We start from the raw sequence: 24743 nt of genomic DNA on the forward strand, positions 1-24743 counted from the left end.
GCAGTGAGCTATGATCACACTGTTGTACTCCAGCCTGGGCAACAGAACAAGACCCTGTCTCCAAAAACAAAACAAAACAAAAAACACACACTTTACATATGTGAATTTTATGATGTATTAAGTATTTCAGGTTTTTAAACAAAGTTAAAGCATATGCCTACCATATGCCCCAACCATTCCCCTTCGAAACAGTTACCTACCCAAGGGAAATGAAAACGCAGATCTAGACAGAGACTTGTGCACCCGCGTTCACAGCAGCTTTTGTTATAACAGCCAGAAACGTGAATAAACCCAAATGTCCATTAACAGAAAAGCTAATCAAACTGTGATATAGCTATACAATGAAATACCACTGAGCTATAAAAAGGAATGAACTATAGATATATGCAGGACAGATCAATCTTAAAATAATAATGTCCAATGAGGCCAGATACTCCCCTGCCCCCTGAACAAATAAATACACTGTATATAAAGTATATATACAGATACCATTTATACAAAATACCAGAAAATGCAAACTAGAAAGCAAATCAGTGGTTACCTGGAGAGGGGTAAGGAAGGGGCAGCAGGCAGGAAGGCAGAATTACAAAGGAATATTGGGAACTTCAGGGTAACAGATTTGTTCATTCTCTTGATTGTGGTAAAGATTTCACAGATACATACATATATGAAAACTCAAAGTGTATAGTTTCAATATGTATGACAATTATATTCAGATGAAGCTGTTCTTTAAAAAAAAAAAAAAAAGTATAGTCTTAGCTTTTTTGGCTACAGATAGCTGAGGAAATGACATGGAAGAAGCAGCCACTCTGCACTGCCTCAATTCTCACTGCATTCATGATTGCTGATCTGAATTCCAGCTTCGACTTTTCTTAATTCTCTGCTACACACGTCTGCCTTGTGTTCTGTTAGCACCTAAAGTCACATTAGACAGAAACTTTCCACTCACCTCATCTGCCCTTCCCAAGAGGAACACTATATGTTCCTTTACCCCAACCATCACATCAGGTTTAGCCCCAGCCATACAAATCTTTCCCTAACCTCTTTACATTTCTACAATCCTAGTAGCATCATTACTTCTTGACTCTCAATTTATTTCCTTACCCCAGGCTCCCTTAACTCTACTCCAGCCTGCTTTGCTACACACAGGAGCAGCTACTGAAAGCCAAAGCTCCTTGAGCTAATTCCTCAGGCCCTCCAAGAGCTTGGCCCCACATCCCTTCCGAGGGTCCCACAAGCCCAGATCTATCTGTTTGCTTGCCACACCTGACTTCCTCTATCTTAACCTGCCTCACCATACTTTCCCAACCCTCAGCTCCTAGAAGGAGCATCCCTCTTGTATTCTGTGACTAAAACCCAGCAACTCCCCAGGAGACTAGCTGCAAACACCTGACTGAAGCGACAATTCAGAGCAGGGGCTGAGCCACTTGGATTTTAAATCAAATCTGAATGCTAACATGCAGCAGGGTGAAGCATCATCAGGCACTAGGCATGAAGGCTGCAGCAAGAAATGGTATCAGGTCAAAAGAAAGGAGAACCCACTTCACACCAACTAGGACTCCTAGAATCAAAAACACAGACGAGTTCTGACGAGCATGTGGAGAAATTAGAACCCTTCTGCATTGCTGGTAGGAATGTAAAGCTGTACAGCCATTTTGGAAAACAGTCTGGCAGTTCCTCAAAGAGTTAAACATATGACCCAGGCTGAGCACAGTGGCTCATGCCTGTAATCCATGCACTTTGGGAGGCTGAGGCAGGCAGATTGCTTGAGTCCAGGAGTTCAAGATCAACCTGGGCAACAAGGTGAACCACTGTCTCTATAAAAAATAAAAAATAAAGAAAAGAAATATGGCCATTCCTATGGGATCTGCTCTGTTAGTGTAGACAGAGATTTTTGGTTCAGGAGCTGCTTTCTCTTCCCCCCCAGAAAATCATGGTGGACTTTTGATTTTTATTTTCAAATCTTCTTGGTAGTTGATTTTAAAATCATGAAGCCAGAAAAGAACCATACAATAAATGTAGTCCAATTTTATGCCTTCTGCTCTAGTGGAAGACCCATCTGCTGTTTCCTATGACAGTGGTTACCGAGGACTTCTTGGGGTGTCCTAATTTATTGCTGAATAACTGGTATTTACTTGGTTTCACTGTTTGAAACTTACTGGTTAAACAACTAGTTCAGATTCTGTCCTCTGGAGAGATGCAATTTGGCAAACATACTGATTTTATATATTGAAGGTGCCATATTTAAGTCCCTGTATTCAGTGGAGCATATCAGAGTTCATGTTAATTTTTACATCTGTGCACATCTAAGTAGAGGGGCTGCTCTGGTCTGAATGTGAATGCCCCTGCAAAATCAGTATGTTGGAGCCTAAGGCCCAAGGCGATAGTATTAAGAGGTGGAGCCTGGTTGGGCGCAGTAGTTCAGGTCTGTAATCCCAGCACTTTGGGAGGCCAAGGCAGGTGGATCACCTGAGGTCAGGAGTTCAACACCAGCCTGGTCAACATGGCAAAACTCTGTCTTTACTAAAAACACAAAAATTAGCCAGGCATGGCTGGCACACGCCTGTAATCCCACTACTCGTGAGGCTGAGGCAGGAGAATCACTTGAACCTGGGAGGTGGAGGTTGCAGTGAGCCAAGATCATGCCATTGCACTCCAGCCTCAAAAAAGAAAAAGAGGTGGAGCCTGTAGGGGAGTGATTAAGTCAGGAAGGGCAGGGACTTTGTGAATGGGATTAGGGACCTTAGGAAAGTTGCTGCAGGGAGCCAGCCACCTTATACCATGTAAGGGCATATAAAAGGCACCATCTAGAAGCGTGACCCTCACCAGACAGTGCATCTACTGGAGCCCTCATCTTGGACTTCCTCAACCTCCAAACTGTGGGCAATAAATTTCTGTGGTTTATAAATTACCCAGTCTAAGACATTTTGTGACAACAGCCCAAAGAGGTCAATGGAAGATTTAAGGGATTTCTTCAATATAGGATGTGTTTAAGTGTATTACTTGAGTTGAATTAGTAAGAATGTAAGTGTGAGAAGCAGGGATGGTGAGGAAGGACAGGAAGGTCACTCTAGTTAAACACAGTATTGCTAGCAGAAGAGAGGTAGAAAAAGTAGAAAATAGGTAGAAACAGGCGCTGATTTTGGCACAGTGCTAAAGTTGTGGCTGGCAAAGCTATTACAGGGCAGAAATGTGGTATGTGGTAGAGGCTGTCACTGCACTACTCATCACTCACACTGACGTGACTGGAAGGAACCAGGAAAGGACAGAGACAAGTCACAGGGAGCTCATTTCCAGCCCTGCTAAACAGGAGGGGGAAGCCTGCCATCTCTGTGGGACGACTCGCAGCTTCTTATCTGTCCTCTGTTTTGACCTCTGTAGTCCTGCCGGACCCAGATTATTTTGCTCACTTGTAGCTTGGTCTCCTGAAATAATTTGATGAACAAAACAATTTCATTAATGATGAACGAATACTTCTAACAATAACTCCTCACTCTGAAAATAGGTAGGTAGAGGAAAACAATGTATCCTGGCTTTTAAGTAGGAACTGTATCAGGTGAAAAGCGGGGCGGGGGGGGCGGGGGCGGGAATCTAACAGGGAATGCCAGCAGAAGGAATATATTTAAAATGATTGAAATAAAAAATAATTTTACAATCCTTAATGAAGAAAGATTCAGTTAAAGATTATCAATGATACCGTAGGTGGGAAACTAAAAGATCCCATGGCACCAAAGTATTACCCCATGCACTTCCTAATCACACAGGAATGGGGGTAGGGGAAGGAAAAGTATCTTTACAATGCAGTGATATGGCTGTGACTACCTTAATACCATGATTAAACTTACTGTCTCTAATACTGGAATAATCAGACATTATGAGGTACCTAATGAAGTATTCCTGTCAACAATATATAAGCTAAATGTACTCAAGCCTCTAGACCTAACTTCCACTTCAGAAGAAAGAGTGGGGATAAAGAAATACATTAAACATCAAAAGATGGCCAGGCACGGTGGCTCACACCTGTAATCCCAGCACTTTGGGAGACCGAGGTAGGCGGATCACAAGGTCAAGTGATCGAGACCATCATGGCCAACATGGTGAAACCCTGTCTCTACTAAAAATACAAAAATTAGCCAGGTGTGGTGGTACACACCTATAGTCCCAGCTGCTCAGGAGGCTGAGGCAGGAGAATTGCTTGAACCTGGGAGGCGAAGGTTGCAGTGAGCCAAGATTGCGCCACTGCACTCCAGCCTGGCAACAGAGCCAAGATTCTGTCTCAAAAAAAAAAAAGAAAGAAAGAAAAATTTCAGAAGATGCACCCAGACAAACCTAGAATGTGGGACACTCTGTTAGGACAACTGGTTTGATCTTTCCAAAAGTAAAGATAATGACAGAAAAAGAGAAGGAGGGACCACATTCTAAAAGGACTTCAGAGCATTTACAGGTGAAGTATCATGAGATCTAATTTACTTTGTAGCAGCTCAACTGAAAGAGCAGATAAAGCAAATACAGAAAATTCTAACTGTTGAAATTAGGTAGGAGATTGTATCTGTTACACTGAGTCGCTTTGTTTTGTGTATGTTTGACATTTTTTCATAATAAACTGTGACAGCTATTCCACATTAGAGGAAGAGGGGCTTTCTGAACAGGACAGTTGGGGCAGAAGCTCTCATTGGATCCTAATCTAGATAAACAAGATTCTGCTTCTAATCTCCACCCTCAGGTTCTTCCCCCACCAGGGTGGGGTCCTGGTAACTTCAGCAATTAGAAATGCCCCAAACCAAACCTTCCAAAGTACTTCAAGTTTGTTTGACCAATAATGCTGTCACCCCACCTCATTCCCCACTCCCAGAAGGCACTCAATACTCATTCCGATTTAAGTAATCCTTCAGGTTTTCATATAATCACTTGCATTTTGGAGGTCATGGTGGGAAGTCGGGGCGGGGGGCGGATACGACTTCAGGAGGTTAAAAAAAACTGTGATGGGGAGAAGTTTTATTATAAAGAATAAATAACAATTTCCTTGGTTAACTGTGTTGGGGAGGAGAGCTTAAAAGGGGATGGAACATTTAGAAAACATTCCTTCCAATTCCTTGGGAAGAGTTAGCAGAAACCCTTAAAGTTTCCACTTTTCTTTTCCCTTGTTCCTCCTCCTTAGCCTTTTTCATCTTTAATCTTCACACAGGAAAATGTACCTGTAGCCTAGAACAAACTGACCCATCACTTTTAGTTCAACACTGCCAGCAAAATTTCCCCTCCAGGTTTTCAAATTTATTAGCATAAGGTTATAGAAAGTATTCCTATATAAGTTACTATGGTAAAATATATACAACAATTACCACTTTCACCATTTTTAAGCGCATACTTCAGTGGCATTAAGTACCATGAAGTTTATTTTTGTTTTACAATAGATTTAAAATCCCACTTTAAGGCTAGGAGCAGTGGCTCATGCCTGTAATCTCGGCACTTTGGGAGGCCCAGGCGGACGGATCATGAGGTCAGGAGATCAAGACCATCCTGGCTAACATGGTGAAACCTCGTCTCTGCTATACAAAAAATCAGCTGGGCACATTGGCGCACGCCTGTAGTCCCAGCTACTTGGGATGCTGAGGCAGAAGAATTGCTTGAATCCAGGAGGTGGAGGTTGCAGTGAACCAAGATCACCCCACTGCACTCCAGTCAGGCAACAGAGCAAGACTCAGTCTCAAAAAAAAAAAAAAATCCCACTTTAAGATAACTGGCAAAACATGCAAATATGGTGCCAAGTCCAGGGGGAGGAAATGCAAAGCCTCCACACCTTCTGCAAATAAGTGCACCACAGACATCTTGGTGGGGCTGGTGCCACAGTTTGGCAGGCATAAACATAAATGAAAACATTAAATGCTCAGCTGCTTTTCAGCAATGCCTAAAATAGTCTTGTTCAGATCCCTATTTCAATATGTTAATTAAGTTGTATACAATCACACTCTGTTCCTGTAATTTAACTAAAATTCCAACTTTCAAAACAGGATTTATAGGCTGACAGTTGCTGCTCCAGAGGAGAGGTACCTTTTTCCAGAAGGCAAATCTGTGGCAGAGAACTCAGTCCTGAAGATCTAAATAAAGGACCGTTAACTCAAAGGTCATGCCAATCTGGACACAGACCTTGGTATATAAGGCCTGTTCAGAGGCTGGTGACCTTAGCACAGATTCATTTCCCAAATATATGCACCAACCCAACTGCTAGAGATGCAAAAATGACTAAGATAGTCTCCCTACTTCAAGCGTGGTTTAAGGAGACCCTGGATAAGCAGACAGGAAAATGGTAATATATGTGTGATGTCATAGGCATAGCCAAGACTTCTTCCTCCGAGTAGGATGTAGGGGTATAGAAGACTTTGACTATGGTTTGTCATATTTTAAGTTTTAAAACAATGAGTATATATGACTTTGTAATCAAAACAAACTCTCAACACAAAATAAGGGGCTGGAGGTGATCAGGAATCTAACCCAACATTATATGAGGGCTTAAATAATGCTTCTCAAAGAGGGTATCTAGATGTTGAATCCTCAACTGGGTAGAGATAATCTTCTTTTTTTTTTCTTTTACCAGGAGAAAGCGCAAACGCAGTCCCCCACTACCACAAATTATGCAGTCGAGTTTCCCACATTTGGGGAAGTCGCAGGGGTCAGCACATCCGGAGTGCGATGGATAAGCCTCGTCCTGGGAAAACCACCTTCGTGATCATGGTATCTCCTCTGCCAGGTAAGTATAGAGAGATAATCTTCAAAGGACAGAATAAAGGCCAGAATTTTAACATGGAGAGGAGGCAGGCTAAGAAAACCCTAGAATAGCTGTGCTTACTTTTTGTACACTTATGCCAAGGATTTGGGGGCTGGAAAAATCTGACCCCTTGGTACTCTGGTTTCTACTTTGCTTTATAAACAAATTTGTGCATCTGCACGATTTCCATCCTTATCTGTAAGAAAGGCTTCCTCTCCACCTCTTAGGGTTGTAAGGAGAATTCCACAGGGAAATAGGTGATGATGCCTTTTAAGGGATAAAACACTTTATATAGGTCTATACCTTAACTGAAGTTGCTATGGGACTGTCAGTGGAAATGACAAGATTTTGCCTAGGTCTCCCTACCAAGAGGATTCGAGCAGAAAAGATTTCAAGGTCTACACTAGTTCCATATGTTTATACCTCAGTTTAAGCTAGAGGCTGAGTGTTTTTCTGTAGCTCTTGCTAGCCAAAAATCTACTCATCTTTCACTTCTAGGCTTTGCCTCTGTTATGGTTGCTAGATGAATTTCCTTGCTTCTATACAAAGGCTTGACAATCAACAGCCTGTTAGGTGATGGCACTGACCTTTTTGCTCATCCCAGTATATCTGGGAGGTACTCACAAACCAGTTATTAGCACTCTACATTGCAGGAAGTGTTTGTGAAACAGAGATATGGGAAGGATCAACAGAAGGATCCTCCAAGATAAAACCTATCTCTAGGAAAAAGTGACTATTACTGCTGGAGTACTTGGGCTCTCCAGAGAAACAGAACCAACAGATTACTCATAGAGTTATTACAAAGAAATTGGTTCACAAGATTATGCAGGCTGAGAAGTCCCATAACCTGCAGTCGGGAGGTCTGAGAATCAGGAGAGCTAACAGTGTTAAACTCTAGTTGGAGCCTGGAGTCCAGAGGCCAAAGAACACCTATGCCCCATCTCAAGCACCATCAGGCAGAGAAAGGAACACTCTCCTGCTCAGCCTCCTGCTCTCCTGCTCAGCCTCTCCTCTTCACCCATGCTGGGGAGGGCAGTCACCTTCACTCAGTCTACCAAGTCAAATGTCCATCTCATCCAGAACACCCTCACAGACACACCCAGAATAATGTTTAGCCAAATATCTGGGCACCTGAGGCCCAGTCAAATTGACTCATAAAAGTCCCCATTATACACGGGCAAATATGAAAAGCTAACAGAGCTCACTTGAGGTTCAGGTATCATGGGGTGTTGTAATGCCCAAGCAAAAGCTGAGATCTTCAGGCTGAGGAGGAAGTGCTAAAGAATACAATGTCAAAGGTTTTGCAACACTTTGCTTCTATTTCAAAAGCTACATTCCTGCAAAGGAGGCGTAAAGTGACTAAAACTTAAAACCCATTCTCAAACTGAGCCCACAAGATCTTGGCAGAATAGACGTCCACCTGCCTCACAAGATCACCCAGTGCACAGCCTCCCTCAGACAACTTTTAGGTAGTCACAGCTAGAAAGTAACCTGAGATGACAACACACAGCGACCAAGATAATCATGGAAAAGAATTAACATAAACCTTCATTACCTACCACGTTAAACTCCTGGGGCTTTTCCACCATAATACTGAATTCCCGCCACACTACGAGGAGCTAACACATGGTTTACTTAATTTTATTCCTCTTAGGTTAACACATTTGCTTTAAAATGTAAACTCTCAGTTTCCCCATAGTTACTCAACAATCTCAATATAACTGAAACCCTATTTCATGGCCAGAGACCTATCAGCTTATGATACATTTGGCTTCTTTGAAAAAAAGAAATTAAACAGAAGATACTGATCTTAATTTCCTCATTTGTAAAACACAGGGGCTGTAGGTTCAAGATCTTTACTGAACTTAAAACAACCTGTAGTTTGTTTACTACTTAACTAAAGCCTGAGGAACATTAGAACTACAAGTCCCCTTAAAACTCTGAGCCAGGGATTTTGTTTCTTTGTGGCAACAGTAACATTTCAAATGAACTCATATATGAAATCTTAAGTAAAAAACAGATAAAATACAGCTATTCATGGGATGGCCAAGAGCAATCCAATGCTACCAAAGGATCATGTTCAGGGAACCCTCAAGAGTTCTATCCACAAACAAAACATCACTGATTTACTCCAACCCCTTTTATCTGATAAATGCTGAGAGACAGAAGCATACCTGCCCAAGAGTAAAAATCCCTAAATATTTTTCGTTGTTGTTTTAAAGTCACTCATTCTTGATGAATGTCACTACAAACAAGCAAAATTTAAAAAACCAAACCTGGCTGGGTGCAGTGGCTCATGCCTGTAATCCCAGCACTTTGGGAGGCTGAGGTAGGCGGATCATGAGGTCAAGAGATCAAAACCATCCTGGCCAACATGGTGAAACCCCCATCTACTAAAAAATACAAAAATTAGTTAGGCATGGTGGCACGCGCCTATAGTCCTAGTTATTCGGGAGGCAGAGGCAGGAGAATTGCTTGAACCCAGGAGGCAGAGGTTGCAGTGAGCTGAGATCGTGCCACTGCACTCTAGCCTGGTACCTGGCTACAGAACAAGACAACTCTGTCTCAAAAAAAAAAAAAAAACCCTGGGGTAGTGGCTCACACCTGTAAGCCCAGGAATTTGACAGGCCAGGGCAGGAAGATCATTTCAGGTTGGGAATTCAAAACCAGCCTGAGCAATAAAGTGAGACCCTGTCTCTACAAAAAAATTTAAAAATTAGCCAGGTGTAAAATCCCAGTGATTTGGGAAGCCCAGGTGAGAAGATCGCTTGGGCCCAGGACTTTGAAGTTACAGTGAGCTACAATTGCACCACTGTACTCCAGCCTGGGCAACAGAGCAAGACCCTGACTCCAAAAATATAAAAAATAAAATAGACTGGACGCAGTGGCTCACAAGTGTAATTCCAGCACTTTGGGAGGCTAAGGTGGGAAGATCGCTTAAGCTCAAGAGTTAGAGACCCGCCTAGTCAACATAGAAAGACCTTGTCTCTATTTTTTTCTTTTTTAATATTGTTTTTAGGCCAGGCACAGTGGCTCATGCCTGTAATACCAAGCACTCTGGGAGACTGAGGTGGGTGGATCACTTGACATCAGGAGTTCAAGACCAGCAGGCCAACATGGTAAAGCCACATCTCTTCTAAAAATACAAAAATGAGCTGGGCATGCTGGTGGGCACCTGCAGTCCCAATTACTCAGAAGGCTAAGGCAGGAGAAACAGCTTTAGCCCAGGAGACAGGTTGCAGTGAGCTGAGATTGTGCCAATGTACTCCAGCCTGGGCGACAGAGTAAGACTCGGTCTCCAAAAAAAAAAAAACTTGTTTTTAATTAAAAATAAAATATAAAACATTCATCTCATGCCTCTGCCTCTCCTGCACTTGTAGCTTTGCTTTCAACCTGCTAAACATACCTGGCCTCAATATCACACTTGTTCTCTCTCCTGCACCATCAGTGGCTCAAATGCCAGCTTTCCCTGACCATCCTACACAAAATAGCACGCTTCCACTTTACCCTGTGTTACTGTTCTCCACAGCACTTATTTGATATTCGTGTTCTATCAAGTATGGCTGGGGGAGAAAAAAATGGAGAATAACTGCTTAATTTGTATAGTCTCTGGTTGGTATGAGGAAAGGTTCTGGAAATAAGACAGTGGTGATGGATGCACAAGAGTGGAATTGGGCCAAGTGCGGTGGCTCACACTTGTAATCCCAGCACTTTGGGAGGCAGAGGCGGGCGGATCACCTGACGCCAGGGATTCAAGACCAGCCTAGACAATATGGTGAAACTCCATCTCTACTAAAAAATACAAAAATGAGCTGGGCATAGTGGCATGCAGTCCCAGTTACTTGGGAGGCTAAAGCACGAAAATTGTTTGAACCTGGGAGGTGGAGGTTGCAGTGAGCCAAGATCATGCCACTGCACTCCAGCATAAGTGACAGAGCACAACTCTGTCTCAAAAAAAGATACTGGGCGCCAGAGCAGAGTACGAGTCTGAGGCTGAGGGAGTCATGGCAGGACAGGCGTTTAGAAAGTTTCTCCCACTCTTTGACTGAGTATTGGTTGAAAGGAGTGCTGCTGAAACTGTAACCAAAGGAGGCATTATGCTTCCAGAAAAATCTCAAGAAAAGTGTTGCAAGCAACAGTAGTCGCTGTTGGATCGGGTTCTAAAGGAAAGGGTGGAGAGATTCAACCAGTTAGCGTGAAAGTTGGAGATAAAGTTCTTCTCCCAGAATATGGAGGCACCAAAGTAGTTCTAGATGACAAGGATTATTTCCTATTTAGAGATGGTGACATTCTTGGAAACTATGTAGACTGAAATAAGTCACTATTGAAATGGCATCAATGTGAAGCTGCCCATTCCACTGAAGTTCTGAAATCTTTCATCATGTAAATAATTTCCGTATCTCTCTTTTATAATAAACTAATGATAACTGATGGAAAAAAAAAAAAGATACTGAATACTAAGGTGAAAAACCCCAACAGTCCAAATCTGAACCTCTGCCATTACCACACTGTTTTCATTGGTGTAGCTTTGTAGTAAATTTTGAAATCAGTAAGTGTAAGACCTCCAACTTGGTTGTGTGTTCTCAAGATTATTTTGGCTCCTGAGGATCCCATGATTTTCTGTATCAATGTTAGGATAGATTTTTCTATTTTCTGCAAAACCATCATTGATATTTTAATAAGAACTGCACTGAATTTCTTACTTTGGGGAGTAATGTGATCTTAACAATAGTAAGTTTTTAAATGTATGAACAAAAGTTACCTTTCCATTTATTAAAGTATTTACTTTCTTTGTGAAATGTTTTGTAGTTTTCTACACAAATCTTGCTCCTACCTAATTTATTCCTATTTTATTCTTTTCCATGATATTGTAAATATAACTGCTTTCTTAATTTCCTTTTCAGATTGTTGTTAGTGTTACAGAAATAGAACTTTTGTTGATTCTATATCCTACAACTTTGCTGAATTAGTTTAGCAGGTCCAAAAGTGTTTTGTGTGTGAGAAAATTTCAGAGTTCCCTACATATAAAATCATATCACTTTCAAGGCTGAGGAGACGGCATCGTCCAAAGTGGAAAGAGTACAGTCCCAAGAACTTAACAAACAAAGGTGGTTATGAATTGGGTTTCTCATCTCCAGCCTAGTCCATCTAGGTAAGAGATTGTCAATTCTGTTAGTCTTTCCAGAGAACTTTTGGATTTGCTGAATTTTTCTACTTATCTCTACTGTATTAGTTCCTTCTTTCTGCTAGCTTTGGGTTTACTGTTTTCTACTTTGTTAAGGTATAAAATTGGTGATTTGAGGTCTTCCTTCTTTTTTATAGCTATAAGTGCCTTCATTAAAAGAGAAGGAAGACCTCAAATCACCAATTTTATACCTTAACGAAGTAGATACCTTGCTCTGTTGCCCAGGCTGGAGTACAATCTTTTTTATAAAATTAGATTGGTGATTTGAGGTCTTCCTCCTTTTTTAATGAAGGCACTTATAGCTATAAATTTCCTCTTCAACACTGCTTTTGTGGCATCTCATAGGTTTTGCAATGTTGTATTTTCTTTCTGTTAAATTGTTTCTAATCCTTTTTTTCTTTTCTAATTGCCCTTGTGAGTTCTCCTTTGACCCACTGGTTCATGAAGAGGGTGTTACTTAATTTACACAAAGTTTCCAGTTTTCCTCTGTTACTAATTTCTCACTTCATCCCATTTTGGTCAAAGAAAATACTTGGTATAGTATTTTTTAAAATCAACTGAATCTTAATTTGTGGCCTAATGTATGGTCTATCCTAGAGAAGGTCCTAAGTCTACTTAAGAAGAATATGCATTCTATTATTGTTGGGTAGAATGTCCTGTGTAAGTCGGCAAGACCTAGTTGGTTTCTTGTATTGTTCAAGTACTATATTCTATTTCCCCGTTTATTTTCTGCCTGGTTGTTCTACCCATTAAAGTCCCCAACTACTATTGTAGAACTATTTCTCCCTTCCACTTTCAGTCATGCTTTACATATCTGAATGGTCTGTTATTAGGTGTGTAAATGTGTAAGTGTTTTGTCTTTTCGCTGTATTAAACCTTTTATTATATTATGTCCTTGTTTGTCTCTTGCAAACTTTTTTTATTTAAAGTATATTTTGTCTGATATTAGTGTAGCAACCCTGATCTCTTTTGGTTACTATATGAAAAGAGTATCTTTTTCCATCCTTACACATTACATTTTTTTGTCTTTGATCTAAAATGAGTCTCTTATAGGCAGCATGCTGGATCAGTCTGTAGTCTTTTCTATCCATTCTGCCAATCTGTCTTTGGACTACAGGGTTTAAGCTATTTACATTTAAAGTAAACATTGATAAGGCAGAACTTTTGGTTTTACTGTTTGTTTTCTATATATGCCTCGCAGTTGTTTTGTCCCCTATTTCCTGCATTATTATCTTCCTTCGTGTTTAGCTGATTTTTGCAGAAAAAACATTTTAATTCCCCTTACATTTCCTTTTGTGTGTATCCTACAGGTATTTTCTTTGTGGTTACCATGGGGGTGACATTTAACACCCTAAAGTTATACCACTCTGATGTGAATGTACACCAAGTTTAACTTCAATAACATAAAAACTGCTCCTACACAGCTGCAACCCCACCATCTTTCAGCCATTAATGCTACAAAATTACATCTCTATGTGCTGTGTTCAAAACACAGACTAATAACTTGATACATTAGTCTCTTAAATCATGTAGAAAACAAATAGTACTAGCTTTTATAATTTTTCATGTATTTACCTTTATCAGACATGATTGTATCTTCATTCAGATTTGTTTTCCTGTCTAATGTCCTTTCAACTTTTATGACTTCTTACATGAAGGGAGATCTAGTGTTAACAAACTCTTTTAAGCTTTTGATCATCTGGTGCTGCAGTTTTAGTGTTTGTGTTCCTCCAAAATTCATCTTGAAACTTAATCCCCAATGCAACAGGATTAAGAAGTGGGGCTCACACCTGTAACCACGGCACTTTTGGGAGGTACAGGCAGGAGGATCATTTGAGCCCAGGAATTTGAGACCAGCCTGGGTGATACAGTAAGACTCCATCTCTACAAAAAATAAAAAAATAAAGAGATGGAGCTTTCAAGAGATGATTCAGCCACCCTTATGGATAGGATTAATGACTTTATATAAGAACTCAAGGAAGCAAGTTCTTTCCTTCTGCCAAGTGAGAACACAGAAAAAACAAGGGAACATCTTGGAAGCAGAGGGCAAACACTTATCAAACACCATTATCTACTGGAGCCTTGATTTTGGACTTCCCAACCTTCAGAACTGTGGGAAACAAACTTCTGTTTTTTATAAATTATCCAGTCTTAAGGTATTTTGTTACAGCAGCACAAAAAGACTAAGATATCTGGGAATGAATGTTTTAATTCCACCCTCATTTTTTTTAAAAATATTTTTTATTGCGGTTTAACACACACACACGCATGAAATTTACTATCTTTATCATATTTAAGTATACAGTTTGGGGTAACAAATACATTTATATTCTTTTTTTCCCCCCTTCATCCTCTATCCGCTTCCCCACCAATATGATCTACTTTTTAGCTCTGACATAGGAGTGAGAACATGCGATATTTGTTTTTCCATGCTTGGCTAATTTCATTTCACATAATGGCCTCCAGTTTCAACCATGTTGCTGCATATGACAGGATTTCAGTTTTGCTGGATATACAATTCATAATTGACAGTTTTCTTCCATCAACAACTGAATACATCAACCTACTAACTTGTGTTCTCAAAGGTTCTGACGAGAAATCTGATGATGATCTTCTGAAATTATGATAAAAGATATCCTCCTCTTCATTCTACAGATGTTAATAATGCACACGATCGTTTCTTATGCAATAGAACAATTCCTTATGATATCATGATGTTAGTTAATTTGTAGCATCATTTTGAGACCAAATATTCAGAGTTCAAAGAAAAAGGTATTGAATATTGAGTGTACACATTATGACATGTTTAAAAGCCAAAAGGTATTTACAGATTTTGAACTTAGAAATGAAAAAGGTTGTTGTGGCATACTTCAGGTTTCTGATGTATATCTATATTCAATCTCTATAACCCACCTAAAAAATAAGCACTTCTTAAAAAAAAAAAAAAAAATAGAAAAAGGTTATTGAGACAAAAAGTGAGAAAACTACTATGGATTATCCACAGCTATGACTGGCCCATTTCTTGCTCTGATATTATAAGGAGCCATTGTTCTAGAATTACAAACACCTAAATAAGCACTTGGCTGGACCTAAGTTTTTGGTGTGCACAGCCCAGTAAACTGATTTTTGGTGACCTGACAAACATAGACCACAATTAGCTTGTTTCCTCCCAAGTGCATTTCTTCTCTTTTATCTTATCTTTCCTTTACTTTCGTCCTTTTTTTTGTCATTTTTAAAATTTCCTTTTTCTTATTCTTTGTTCTTTTACTCATCCTTCTTTACTTTTTTCCCACTTTTTAAATTATTTTATCTTCTTCCCATTTTTCTTCCATTTCCTTTGTTGTTTTTCTCATTTTTTCATTTTTTATTTAGTTAATGTTGTTGGTTAGCATATTAGTATTGTTGGTTAGCATTGTTAGTGTAGTCAGTATACAGTTAGTATTGTTAGTATTATGTTCATTAATTAGCATAGTTTGTAGCACCAGTATTATTGGTTAGCATTCTTAGGATATATAGTTTAGTATAGCTAGGAGGTTACTGTATTAGCCTGTTTTTATGCTGTTGATAAAGACATACCCAAGACTCGGCAATTTACAAAAGAAATTTAATTGGACTTACAATTCCATGTGGTTGGGGAAGCCTCACAATCATGCATGGCAGAGGCAAAGAGGAGCAAGTCACATATTACATGTATGGTGGCAGGCAAAGAGAGGAACACTTGTGCAGGGAAACTCCCCTTTTTGTAACCATCAGATCTCGTGAGACTTACTATCTTGAGAACAGCACGGGAAAAGATCTGTACCCATGATTCAATTACCTCCCACCAGGTCCCTCCCATAACCAATGAGAATTCAAAATGAGATTTGGATGGGGACATAGCCAAATCATATCATTCCACCCCGGCCCCTCCCAAATCTCATGTTCTCACATTTTAAAAAAAATCATGCCTTCCCAACAGTCCCCCAAAGTCTTAACTCTTTTCAGCATTAACACAAAAGTCTACAGTCCAATGTCTCATCTGAGACAAGGCAAGCCTCTTCTGCCTATGAGCCTGTAAAACCAAAAGTTAGTTAGTTACTTCCTAGCTACAATGGGGGTAAAGGAATTGGGTAAATACAGCCATTCCAAATGACAGAAGTTGGTCAAAACAAAGGAGCTATACGCCCCCATGCAAGTCTGAAATCCAGCAGGGCATTAAACTCTCACATCTCCAAAATGATCTCCCTTTGACTCCATGTCTCACATCCAAGTCACGCTAAAGCATGAGGTGGGTTCCCATGGTCTTGGGCAGCTCTACCCCAGTGGCTGTGCAGAGAACAGCCTCCCTCCTGGCTGCTTTCATAGGCTGGTGTTGTGTCTGCAGCTTTTCCAGGTACATGGTGCAAGCTGATGGTGCATCTACGAATCTGGGGTCTGGAAGATGGTGGCCCTCTTCTCACAGCTCCACTAGGTGGTGCCCCAGTGGAGAACTCTGTGTGGGGGCTCCATTCCCACTAGCAAAGGTTCTCCATGAAAGCCCCACCCCTGCAGCAGACTTTTGCCTGGACATCCAGGTGTTTCCATGCATCCTCTAATTCTTGACCACATCCAGGAGTCCTTGTTGGGGAAAAAAATATGACTACGCCATGGCCACACACCTAGTCCTGTTGTATAGGAAACTAGAGGAAGGTTCAGAGTGCAGCCCTCGCCTTCTGGGGGGGTCCCACCAATTCTTCCCCATTCCCCAAAGCTTAGCCCACATCCCGTCTACCAAAAGAGGAGGAGTCTAAGCTAGCCTGCCTTTCCCACCTTTACCTTGGTTACCTCTATAAGTCAGCAGGCTAGAAGAACAGGGCAGAAGACCACTGGAAAAGCCACCCATGCCTGCTAGTACCTTACTCTCCCTGAAAATGAGACCAATACTAACACAGCCCCCTCCACTCACTGCAACCTCCACCTCCTGGGCTCAAGCAATTCTCCTGCTTCAGCCTCCCAAGTAGCTAGGATTATAGGCATGTGCCACCACACTAATTTTTTTTATTTAGTAGAGACAGGGTTTCACCATGTTGGCCAAGCTGGTTTTGAACTCCTGACCTCAAATAATCTGCCTGCCTCAGCCTCCCCGAAGTGGTGAGATTACAGGCATGAGCCACTGTGCCAGGTCAGCAAAGTATTCTTAAGATGAAACTGACAAACCTCCTCGTGGCCCCTACTGGGCCTGGCACTTGCCATAGGGGAGAGGCTCAGGTCACAACATCTGGTCATGCAGCACAGAGGGACTTGATTCCCAAGATTATCGTTGGGGACAGGTGACTTCTGGGTTTCCCTCACTGCTGCTGGAGAAGTCCAAGGCTGCAGTGAGCTATGATCAAGCCACTGCACTCTAGCCTGGGTAACAGAGCAAAACCCTGTCTCTAAAAATTAAAGAAAAATTTAAAAGCTAAAAATAAACAGCTGAGCCACAGAAATAAGAGAGTAGATTAATGGTGAACAGAGTCTGGGGTAGTGGGAGAGAGAAATAATGTAGGGTTGTTTATCAAAGGGTAAAATGTTTTGAATAAGAGTAAGTTTTGAGATCTACTGCATAGCAGGGTGACTACAGTCAATAATAATGTACATTTGGACATTTCAGAATATCTGAGCCTATTTCAAATGTCTCCTTGCATTTAGAATGGAAAGCAACAAGATCCTGAGCTCCATGGATCCTGACAACATGGCATGGCAGGTCAGCCAGGCATGGACTTAAATAGCTGCCGGGGGAGCTGGTCAAGAAGTCCATGTTGCTGTATGTCCAGCGCACCCAGCTCAGAGGACTCAACCAGCAGAGGATGGGTGTGTACAAACTGCCAACGAAGTCTCTGCATGGGATTCAAGTCAAGAGGGCAACTGGGATTACAGGCACACGCCACCCCTGTGGCCTTCAAAAGCACCCTATCCAAAGTAAGGGGTGAGTCCCTCCATTCCACCTGGGGCAACGTCAGAGCCTGGACTGTGTTTCCTGGAACACTTCTCCCCTTTCCTGCTCTTCTCTGTCTTTTCTTAGTAAGATGGTTCTCGGCTGGGCCCGGTAGCTCACACCTATAAACTCAGCACTTTGGGAGGCTGAGGCAGATGGATCACTTGAGGTCAGGAGTTCGAGACTAGCCTGGCCAACACAGCAAAACCCCATCTCTGCTAAAAATACAAAAATTAGTTGGGCATGGTGGTGCACACACCTGTAATCCCAGCTACTCAGGAGGCTGAGGTGGGAGAATTGCTTGAACCAGGGAGGCAGAGGTTGCAGTGAGATGAGATCGTGTCACTACATTCCAGCCTGGGCAACAATGCAAAACTCTGTCTCAGAAAAGAAAGAAAGAAAGAAAAGTATATATATACACACACACACACACACACATATAAATACATATATATATACATATATATATATGTGGTTCTTAAACTACTATTTCTTCCAAATTTTACCGTATAACTGAAGCTCCAGAAAGATGGGTCACAAATATTTTGCTGTTTTGCACCCTCCCTGCACAGAATTGGGGCAGTGCATACCCTAGTTTAGGCAACATGTAGACATGCAGTACTTGGAATTAACCAGTAAAATTTAACAGAAAAGTGACTTCAGAGAAGTATGGAGGTGACTCCAACAGCAAAAAATTACTACAAGTGGCTATGAGCCGAACGCAGGGCAGATACGCACACACTGTATGTGACCTCACACTGATACTACCTGGTTAACTTTTCACAATGACCAAAGGCAACTTTAAATCCTGTGGGCCTATGTTAATTGGGCCAAAAGGTCCACAATAGGATAAGGAAGTCTTGTGAACCAGGCTGTGTGTTGGCAGTTATAGAAGTGGCACGGGTGTGATCCCCAAAGCAACTTAGCAGATCACTTGGCTGTGCTACTGAGATTCCCAACTGGATATTGAAGGAGTGTGACCTTTCCAGTGTAATATTTTCTTTTTATAACAGTAGTCAATAATAAAGTATCATATTTCAAATAATAACGTATCACATTTCAAAATAACTGAGAGAGTAAATTTCAAATGTCTCCCAAATGGATCAGACCCTCTAAGAGGCCTGACCTAGGTATGGGCCCTTCTGTCTGCTCACATGTATTGGTGAAGTCTTCTAATAAAGTTTTCATTTCAGTTATTGTACTTTTATGCTCCAGAATTTCTGTACAGCTCCTTTTTATCTTTTTTTTTTTTTTTTAAAGAGATGGGGTTTCATCATGTTGGCCAGGCTAGTTTCGAACTCCTGACCTCAGGTGATCCACCCACCTTGGCCTCCCAAAGTGCTGGGATTACAGGCATGAGGCACTGTGCCCGGCCTCCTTTTTATAATTTCTATCTTTTTGAGACAGGGTTTCACTCTGTCACCCAGCTTGGAGTGAAGTGATGTGATCATACCTCAATGCAGCCTCCAACCCCAGGGCTCAAGTGACCTTCCCACTCTAGCCTCCCGAGTAGCTGGACTACAGGCATAAGCATGTGTCACCACGCCCAGCCAAATTTTTTTTTTTTTTTAAGAGAGAGAATTTTGTCACGTTGAGCAGGCTGATCTTGAACGCCTAGGCTCAAGCGATCCTCCCACCTTGGCCTCCCAAAATGCTGGCATTATAGGTGTGAGCCACTATACCAAGCCTCTTTCTTCATTTTGTTCATAGACTGTACTTCTGCTCTCCTTTAGTTCTTCTTTGTCCATGGTTTCCTTTAGTCCACTGAGCATATTGCTGATAGTTACTTCATTGTCTTTGGCTAGCAATTCCAATGTCTGGGCTTCCTCAGGGATGGTGTCTGTCAATATTTTTTCCCTATGAATGGGCCACACTTACCTGTTTTCTTATGTTTTGTAATTTTGTTGAGAAATAGAATAGTCTGAGTATTATACTGTGGTACTCTGGAAATCTGCTTCTCCCACTGATCAGAGATTGCTGATTATTGCTTGTTGAGAGCTACAACTGTCCATCTGTGAGCACACCACTCACAAAAAATCAGCAGCCTCTCCTTCACACATCACTCCCTTGGGTCATTTTAAGTGTCTAATTAAGTTGCTGAGTTTCAAAATACTTGATTCCAACCACTCTTTCCAGCTCATGGTTGACTTGGTGGGAAAGATTAAGGCCTCAGAGCTTCCTACTTCGCCATATTGCTTGACATCACCACCCCAGTCTGTAGTCTTCATTTAATTATCAGTGGCCCAGTCCAATTTTTAGACCTCAATCAAACACATTCAATCCCTGAGTCACTGCTAATTCCCTTTGCAGAGAATGCCAGGCACATGCATATTCTATTGTACATACAGGTATGATCTGTTTTCTAGTTGCAGTAAAAGATAGTCAACAGGTTGCAGGGGCTCAAGCCTACAATCCTAGCACTTTGGGAGGCCAAGGCAAACGGATGACTTGAGCTCACGAGTTTGAGACCAGGCTGGGCAACATGCTGAAACCCCATCTCTACAAAAATCAGCCGGGCATGGTGAGGCATGCCTGTAGTTCAGTCCCAGCTACTAGGGAGGCTGAGGTGGGAGAATGGCTTGAGTCTGGGAGGCAGAGGTTGCAGTGAGCTAAGGTAATGCCACTGCACTCCAGCCTGGGCAACAGAGCCAGACTGTATCTCCAAAAAATAAAATAAAAATAAAAAAGGATAGTGATGAGTCACCCACCTAACTCCTTCCTTAAATCTCTTACGACTAAAAAAGACTACAATAGGAAAGGATCTGATATGTGGCAGAAGAAGATAAAGATAATCTAATGTAAAAGCAGACTCAAAATATCAAACTAGTAGATCCTGGGTTTAAGCAGTGTTCAAAATACCAGAAGTGAAACACAGCATTAAGAAGTGATTAAGAGCATGACACAAAATTTGCATCCAGTGTCTTTATTCTGAAAACAACTGCCCAGTGCTCTGAAGCTACAGTTGGAGTGAATACTTCTAACTCTGTGCCCAGCACACATTAGAACTTGAATATATTTTGCTGAAATATTTTAGCTTCTGTTGTCTTATTGGAAGCACCTTTTGAGAAGCATATATAAGAAAGAATACAAAGAATGCTCCACAGAGGGAAAATAACTTAGCTCTCACTATGGAAACGCTCTCTAACCTTCTCTTTCTAAAACATGCCCTTTTTTGAGGCAGCTCATTTTTATCAGTAGAGTAAGACAGGACTCAAAACGCTTGGGAAATTGATGTTTCAACAATCAGCAATTTCTACTAAACATAGCCAAAAATAGCGAAAACTGCTTCAGCAACTGACCACTCAGTATCCAATGGCCATGCATATAATATAATCTTTGATGAGCAGCAAAAGGGCAAGTCAAGAACTTCTATTCTGTATTACCAGAAGTTGATACAAACCTGAGTATCACACTATGCCCAAAGTGCCCAGATCTCTATCGAAGTGCCCAGAGAGCTAAGGTTACTCCTGTTTTTCAAGAGCATCAGCCCTGCTTCTCCACTTCTCTATCACTGACTCTGCTGCACATGTCCATGCCCACCCCTCATCCCTAACCTGTGCAGTCTGTCAGATGCAAAGTCTGTCAAACAGGGCCGGGCACAGGGGCTCACGCCTGTAATCTCACCACTTTGGGTGGATCACCTGAGGTCAGGAGTTGGAGAACAGCCTGGATAACATGGCAAAACTCCATCTCTACTAAAAACGTAAAAATTAGCTGGGCATGGTGGCACACGCCTGTAATCCCAGCTACTTGGGAGGCTGAGACAGGACAATCGCTTGAATCCAAAGGCAGAGGTTGCAGTGAGCCGAGATAATGCCACTGCACTGTAACCTGGGCGACAGCAAAATTCCATCTCAAAAAAAAAAAGGAAAAAAAAAAGTCTGTCAAATTGCCTTCCTTGATTTTATAGCCATGGCTATCATCTTATACTAGGCTTGCATACATCATACTTGTGTTTTACAATAAGTGTAAATCTTTTCTACCAGAATAATCCCCCTCAGATATCATTTTGTTATTCCCTTCTAAATATGTAAATATGGATAATTATCATGACAAAAATGTGGCTAATGTGAAAATAAGTACAAAACTTTCTGCTTTTTGCCACATCACAGTACTTCCTACCTAGGCTCTTGAAAAGTAACATACTTTAAGAGCACAAAGCTCACTTAAAATGAAATCGATATTGCATACCAGGCTTGCTTTCTTGTTGTATTTGGTCCCAATTCTTTCCCCTCATTTTCAAGGCCTACCAATATCTCAAATCCTTGCCCAAGAATGTCTGCTTACCCAGACAGCCCACCTCCCAGGTTCTGCCACATTAACATATGTGGAGGTCCATTCTTCTTTCCCCTGTATATATCCCTCTCAGTTGAGAAAATCCAAGTGACAAAAAAAATTCTGCCCCTACGTCAATTCAAAATACATATTCTAAGTAACAGAGACATACATGTAATATTAAAAAACATTTGTTTTTTTCTGAGACAGAGTTTCACTCTGTCACTAAGGCTGGAGTGCAGTGGCACAATCATGGCTTATTCCAGTCTCAACCTTCCAGACTCGAGCAATCCTGCCACCTAAGCCTCCCAAATTAGTGGGACTATAGGCATGTGCCACCACAATCAGTTAATTTTTTTTTTTTTCTGTAGAGACAGGATCTCCCCAGGATGCCCAGTCTGGTCTTGAACTCCTGGGTTCAAGCAACACTCTGGCCTTGGCCTCCCAAAATGCTGGGATTACAAGCATGAGCCACTATACCTGGCTGAACATTCTAAACTGTACTTACATACTTTTTAAAGTGGGGTACTAAATAAGTTATACTCACTTTACATGTATTATTGTATAAAGCTCATTTTTTCCAAATACAGCTGCATTTACATACTTTTAAAAGAGAGAAAAAAAATTTTTAATTAAAAACTGTCGTTTTGTAGGTCAAAAAACAGCAATTCTGTAGGGTTCAATATTGTCCCTAAGTAGGCAGGAATTGAGGTGGCACTTGTTTTCAAAATTTCCTTTTGTACAACTGGATTTATTACATATACCATTGCCTATTAACAAAAAAGTGAAAAACTGTCCTAAAAGCCTACTATCACATCTTATTATTTCATACTATATCATCCTCTCTGGTAGGTGATTCTTCATGTTGGGTAGCCAACCAGAAAAATTCCTCCAGGGCAGGAACCATCTTCCTTCTCTGGCATCTCTCTACCATAGCATCTGGCACAATGCATCTTCTGGGTACCTGCATGCTGACTACCTTTCCACGAGTATAGGAGAGTGTGGTGGTTCCTACCACAGCAGGGGGAAGGAGAAAAACTAAACTAATTTCTTAGATTTTGATATACACTGTTTGACTTGTCCTTTGAACAAGTGAAGTTTTTCACTAACTGTATATACCATCTGTACGGGGATGGGGGTGCATTGCCGGGTCGGCCAATACATGCTTACCTCCCTCATATACTCATATACTCTCACAGGGAAAAATCTTTCCAATACTCCCTCACCTCCACACTTGGCTAACGGAAAACTGGCCATAAGGTTCCACCCTCCTCAGAGACAGCCCTCCTTCCCTCTCCCCACAAGATCATGGGTACTCTACAACTCAGGATGACTTTATAAACTCACAGTACTGCAAGTCACAAAAGAGAGCCATTTGGCAGGAACAGGTGAACAACTGCATGTAGACAAGTTTCATATAACAACATGCAGAAATGATTAGCTATGCCTTTAGAAGACAACAAGAGGAAAAAAGAAGACTTTGCTGATGCAGTGTATTTTCTTCCTGTCTTTAACAGGCAACTGTTTTGTTCAATTCAGACTGCTAACATGTCTGCAACATCCCTGAAAATAGAGACTGGCCCAATGGTACACTCTTAATCATGAAAATTAATTAAACCCCTCTTTATCTGTTAAAATAAATAAGGCAGAAAAGAAACATTTGTGGCAAAAGAAACATTTTCTTTCTTTTTTTTTTTTTTTTTGAAGATGGGGTTTCTCCATGATGGCCAGGCTGGTCTTGAACTCCTGACCTCAGGTGATCCACCCACTTCGGCCTCCCAAAGTGCTAGGATTACAGGTGTGAGCCACCGCGCCCGGCCTCAAGGAACATTTTCAATGTATGTGAAACCTGGGAAATTCCTATGGAACTGGACATTAATAATCTTCCACCAGGAATGACAAATCTAATTTGTCAAAGTTAGACAACAGTTAACAGTAAAAATCCAACTAAATTACAGATTATGAAATGACTATATATGTTCAAATACTGAAGAAAAAAAAAAGACTGGAGAAAGCAAAACACGAAATGCTTAGAGGCTTCATGAACCTAATTAAAAATCTAATACTTGCGGCCCAGAATGGTGACTCACACCTGTAATCCCAGCACTTCAGGAGGCTGAGGCGGGCGGATCACGAGGTCAGGGGTTCGAGACCAACCTGACCAACATGGTAAAACACTGTCTCTGCTTAAAAATACAATAATTAGCCAGGCGTGGTGGCATGCACCTGTAATCCCAGCTACCTGGAAGGCTGAGGTGGGAAAATCCGCTTGAACCCGGGAGGCGGAGGTTGCAGTGAGCCGAGATCGCGCCATTGCACTCCAGCCTGCTCGACAGAGTGAGACTCTGTCTCAAATAAATAAATAAATAAATATAATAAAATAATAATAATTAGCTGGGCATAGTGACACACAACTATGAGCCCAACTACTTAGGACACTGAGGCAGGAGGATCACTTGAGCTCGAGGCTGTAGTGAGTTGTGTTCAGGCTACTATACTCCAGCCTGGGCAACAGTGAGACCTCATCTCAAAAAATTAAAATATAAAATAAAGAACAAATCATTAAAGGGGAGGGTTCTAAAGAC

At 41.3% G+C, this 24743-nt stretch overlaps 1 protein-coding gene and 1 non-coding gene across 2 annotated transcripts in view; both read right to left on the minus strand.

Moving 5' to 3' along the window:
- RAB7A (RAB7A, member RAS oncogene family) overlaps window positions 1-24743 on the minus strand; it is a 79389-nt gene that overhangs the window by 43771 nt on the left and 10875 nt on the right. The window lies entirely within an intron of this gene.
- Window positions 6590-6753, minus strand: LOC135268910 (U1 spliceosomal RNA). Its single transcript, XR_010337253.1, has one exon. It is a non-coding gene; the product is annotated as a U1 spliceosomal RNA (small nuclear RNA).

The sequence above is a fragment of the Aotus nancymaae genome, unplaced genomic scaffold (assembly GCF_030222135.1).
Source record: "Aotus nancymaae isolate 86718 unplaced genomic scaffold, 86718_ANA_hifiasm-v0.15.2.pri h1tg000046l, whole genome shotgun sequence".
Lineage (NCBI taxonomy): Eukaryota > Metazoa > Chordata > Mammalia > Primates > Aotidae > Aotus > Aotus nancymaae.